The sequence below is a fragment of the Lycium barbarum genome, chromosome 7 (assembly GCF_019175385.1).
Source record: "Lycium barbarum isolate Lr01 chromosome 7, ASM1917538v2, whole genome shotgun sequence".
NCBI lineage: Eukaryota > Viridiplantae > Streptophyta > Magnoliopsida > Solanales > Solanaceae > Lycium > Lycium barbarum.
Genome location: NC_083343.1, coordinates 120,243,838 through 120,249,357, shown reverse-complemented (window position 1 = coordinate 120,249,357; position 5,520 = coordinate 120,243,838). Strand labels below are relative to the sequence as shown.

General features: G+C 34.9%; 1 non-coding gene across 1 annotated transcript; it reads left to right on the top strand.

Annotated features, from left to right (window-relative positions):
• Nucleotides 1-2,014: 2,014 nt before the first annotated feature.
• On the top strand, nucleotides 2,015-2,120 carry LOC132604756 (small nucleolar RNA R71). The gene has a single exon (XR_009568858.1). It is a non-coding gene; the product is annotated as a small nucleolar RNA R71 (small nucleolar RNA).
• Nucleotides 2,121-5,520: the final 3,400 nt, after the last annotated feature.

The window sequence follows — 5,520 nt, the reverse complement described above, 5'->3', positions numbered from 1 at the left end:
TAAGATCCAACTTAGGTGGCTCAATGATCGAAGGCTTTGCTAGAGGAGTTGTTCCATTTTTCAGATCGAGATTCAGCTTCTTTGGGTGGTAGGAATATGATCCAAACCCAACAAGTAAATTAACTATCTCCACATAACCTTCCATGTCCTCAGCATCAAAGTTAACAAGAATACCAGCTAGAGCTTCACCCAAACTTTCTTCTTCCATCTTGCACTCCACTGCTTCATCAACAACATCAAACGAATCAATTACCGAAATGCTCTCGTAAGCACTTGGTAACTTCATCCCTTTGCTAGCTTGAAAAGTAACTTCTTCATCGTTGACTCGGAACTTGATTTTATTTTTCTCCGAATCCATCAGAGCTCTCCTTGTAGCAAGGAAAGGTCTCCCCAGAATAATAGGAATGTCCCGATCAACAGCACAGTCAAGAATCACAAAATCAGCGGGCAACATAAAATCACCAACCCGCACAAGTACATCATCAACCACCCCAACAAGTCTTTTGATAGACCTATCAGCCATTTGTAACCTCATAGTAGTCGGCCTTAGCATCCCCAAACCTAATTATTTATATATAGCAAGGGGCATCAAATTAATACTCGCCCAATTATCACACAAAGCACGAGCAAAATCATGGTGCCCAACAGAACAAGGAATGGTGAACGCCCCAGGATCTCCCTTTTTCTGAACAGTTATAGTTGAAATGATGGAACTCACAGTGTGATTCAAACTCACGGTTTCATGTTGAACCATTTTCTTCTTGGTCAGCAGATCCTTCAAATATTGAGCAAAATCAGGCATCTCCTTGACAGCTTCCAAGAAGGGAAAATTTAGAGATAACTGCTTCAACTGATCATAAAACTTCTCGAACTTAGCATCTTCTTTCTTATTTACCAATCTCTGAGGAAAGGGAGGTTTAGATTTGAAAAGTTGCGTCAAAGGGTGGAGAGCCCCTTTTACAGCCTGCTTGCTTGTGTTATCAGCTTCCTTCACCATCTCTGGAATATCAGCAACCTTCTTGTCAGTAGGATTCTCATCAGCAATAATGGGTGCTTCAGATTTCACCTCATCCTCTTCATCTATCGGCTCAAGATCAATCACCTTCTCATTAGCCCCCTGGAGTATTTTACCACTCCTAGTAGTGATGGCAAACACACGGTCTACACCGCCTCCCCCATTCTTTGGATTTGGAATAGTGTCACTCGGAAGTCCTCCCTTTTTAGGAGGGTGCTGCTCTCTAGAAATATCCCTCGTCTGTGACTCAAGCTTCTGAATAGCCGCTGTATGGGAACCCACTATTTCTGTCAGCCCAGATAAAGTCCTTTCAGACTTAGATTGATTGGCCAGAATCTTCTCAAGCATTGATTCAACCTTCGAACTACCTTGCTCTGTTGACTGCCCTTTCTGTGGTATATAAGGATTGGAACTCTTGTTCCCGAAAGTGTTGTTGTTGTCATAGCTCCCTTGGTTCGCACCACCATAATTATTGTTGTAGTTCCCAGGGTTGTTATAAGCACCTTGACCTTGCTGAGGTCTCCATTGATTCTGATTCTGATAACCACCTTGGTAATTCTATCTTTGGTAACCCCCTTGAGAGTTATTAACATAATTAGCATTTTCAACCTGCATAGGTGGCCCATCATGGAACGGACCATCTTGAGTATGGTACATCCCTTTTGGCAAAACTGTATCATCCTAAAAACATTTACGTTCTTGATCTGGGATTCATCAAACTTTTTCGTTAGCAAGGAAATATTTGTTGTAAGTTCTGCCAATGTTTGCTGGTTGTCTTGATTCTCCTTTACTATATTCTGGATTATAGCACTACCATACGGTACCACATCAGCATTGTTTGAGTGCCAAGCCTGATTATGAGTCGTCAGCTTGTTAAGTATGTTGGTCACTCGTCGATAAGTTTTGTTCACGAAACAACCATCAGCTGCATTATTAGAAACTGACTGCGTCACTGGATCTAGCCCTCGGTAGAACTTCTCCATTAATATGTGTTCCGGAAAACCATGATTCGGGCTCTTCTGCAAATACTCCTTGAATCTCTCCCAGGCTTCATATAGTTGTTCCCCCGGTCGCTGCTTGAATTCATATATCTTGTCACGAATTTCATCCTTCTTGCTAGGGGGGGTACTGTTGACACCCAATTTTGTCCCGCCTCTCCTCCGAAATACCTATTTGCGCTTCTAATATTTTTGGAAAATTAAAAAATATACATTTAGATTTTTACCATAATTATTAGCTTCCTATTAATACCCACGTTTATTATTCTATTGCAGCTATCATCGTTATTATTATATTATTATTAATCATTATTATTATTAATTGTTATTAATTATTGTTGTTCTTATTATTATCGTTAGTACCATTATTATTATTATTATTATTATTATTATTATTATTATTATTATTATCATCATCATTATTATTATTATTAATTATTATTATTATTCTTAAATTATTACTATTATTATTAATTGTTATTAATCATTATTATTCTTGTTATTACCATTATCATCATCATTATTATTATTAGCAGCATTATTACCGCTATTCATTCGCTACTATTATTTAGTATTATTGAAATTTGCATTTCAGCGTTTTTACCAACCTCCGCATACACATCGCATTTATTTCGCGCATTTAAATGACAGTGTTTATTTATTGTTAAAATGTTATCGCACGGCTATTATAGCATCATATAATTTTATTACCCGAATCCTAATAATTACATATTTGTATTAGATAATATTTTGTCATACTCAGTATATTACTAATTAAAATGGGTCTTTTATTCAAATGTAGAAGTCAAACCATTTCTTGCACTCAGTCCGTATTTTGGATTTATCGGATCCCAAATCAAAGTCCAATCAACTCATAAATATTTTTGGACCGGCCCATATTTGATCCCAATTTTTTTAAACTAGTCCATATTTTAATTCACTAGCCCATTCTTTTAATACCCGGTCAAAAAATCAACCCAGTCCACAAATGGACCGGGTCCGGCCCATTTCCGTTCCAAAATAAGGAAAACCCTAAAAGAGTTTTCCCTTCCTTTTCCTGATTTTCATCCACCCCGTCTCCCCTCATCTCCCCCATCTTCTCTTGTCCCCTCAGTCTCTTCCATTTCCCCTTGTCCCCATGCCTTTGCCACCACCAATTCCTCTATCTTCACGTGGAGTGATACTTTTCAAAAGGGAACTTTTGACTTTCAAGACAAAAAAAGTTTCTCTTTCTTCTCCTCCACACGCTATTTCCTCAAAAAAAGAAAGAAAAAAGAACTGACCAAATTTTCCAATTTCTGCTCTCTTTATTCTCCAATGGCAGACCACTCTCACGAAAAGGAGCAGAACGACAACATTATTTCAAATTCAAAGCCGACCCAAAATCCCGCTCAAAATTTTAAAATCTTAACCCTGGTTGCATCTATAAATACCAAGTTATAGCAGCCATTGGGGGAGATTGGGAGCCGCCACTTCTCCCCTTCGAACTATTAATCTCCTTCATATTATTTTTTTTTCGTTCAAAGCACTTATTAAGCTTATTTACTCTTTTATTATCTCCGTTTAAAATCTCGAATCTGAGCATCGTTCATGTTCGAACATAGATCGGAGAATCAAAGCCCCACTTCGCTGCACCCATAGCAGGTCAGTAGTGTCTCTTCTTATTCTTTTCAGTTCTGAAGATATTTAGTCATATTCATGCTATGAAGTATGCTAGGCTAATGTTAAATATCAAAAAGAAATATATAAATTTTCAGCAAGCTTCTAGTTGATTGTTGTTATTCACGATTTGTAGCTTGTATATTAGGATTATGCCTATAGGACTCATTCAATTTTACTCGTTCGCATGTTACCAGATTCGAAATATTTAGAATAAAATAATAGAAGTTTTAATGTGTGTTTGTTGGACTAAATAACTTGCTGTTTGAGATCTAAAAACTTTTAGTTTTTTTTTTTAGCTTATATCACTAGCTCAATATATGCTTATAAATTCTATGTATCGTGAACTCTTCAGTTTTTTTTAATCTCATGATTACTTTTTTTCCTTTTTCGTGATAAAAGATGACTTTTATATTTAAAGGGGTCAAGCCTTTGAATTTTCAAATAAGAAATCATTCCTATTGCTATATGGTGCATCTTTTCATGTTTATCATTTCTTTTTATGAAAAGAATGAGATGTTTGATAGCATGTTGTTGAGTTCTGTTCTTTATTTTACATGTATATAAATTTAGTAGTATGTTTACTGTTCCATGGAAAAAATGAACGACTATTTGATCTCAAAAGTGATTTCCAAAAGGGTATATAATATGTTTCTTTGTTTATCCACATGTTGCATTTAGTGTGAAACTGAACTAATTATTCACGTCTTTATGTCCTTAATCGTGTATATATTTGCAGTGTTTTCCTCGAACTTACATATTGCTGTGAATTGAAGGATAATGTTGCTTGCTTTGTTTTACTCACTTTTTTTTTAAAAAAAGGGAATCGTATTGTTGCTCTAATCTTTCGTTACTTTTTGCTTATTGCATGATATCCGGAGTTTCAAGGAGTCTTAAATTAGACTCGGTGGCGCCACAAGATCCAAACAGCATCTCTCCTTCACTTTGTATCTTTAGTTCCCTCGAAACCCATCCGAATAGAAATAATGATGGTCGAGATGAAATCTGGAACTCATGTCAGATTCTTATTCGATTCTCTCCCTCTCCTGAAAGCAATCCGAGTAGAAGCAAGAGGAAGAGGAGGAAGACGAAAAATGACCGCTACATTTTAACATATCTATGCTTACTTAGTTATTTGTATTCTTGTGTGTGATTGTTATTTGATATGTTTTAGTTTAATGGCCTTGAACATCTGACCTTAGCAAGTTAGTGGGGTTTAGTTTTAGTAATGGGTAATTAATTTAGAGGAAAACCAATAACTAATCCCATAGGTTTCATTCTTGTTTTATTTTTATGTGGAAATTATTTATAATACCTATAATATTTATTTTTCTTAGAATAATTCATTTTCAATATAGCATGATTACATCTTTTGAGTCAAAGGAATTATATTTTATCTTACTATCTTAAAATTTCAAAACACCACTAATACGCAAATATAAATTCAAGCATATTTTATAAATAACCCTTCAAGTTCGAATTAATCACGCATATTTTCAGCTAAGCATAGTTATCATAGTTAATAAGAAATGATAAAGAAAACTCACTTCCTTTTAAATCCTATTTATAAGCTTAGATTTTTTTACATTGCTATAATCAAATAATATGATTTATTCAAAGTTCAAAATTGCCAAATCTCTTCTCAACAACTATTATTTATGGGCAAATTATCATATTTTATACAAATCCTATGTTAAACAGCATTCTATTTAAAAGTTTAGCCACATTTATAAGTCTTCTTTAAATGACATTTTTTATCTTAACAATGCTTGTAAGTTTTATTTCATGCAAATTATCACATTTCCTATAAATCTTATTAAATAGTATCTTTCTTTTAAGGCTTTATCA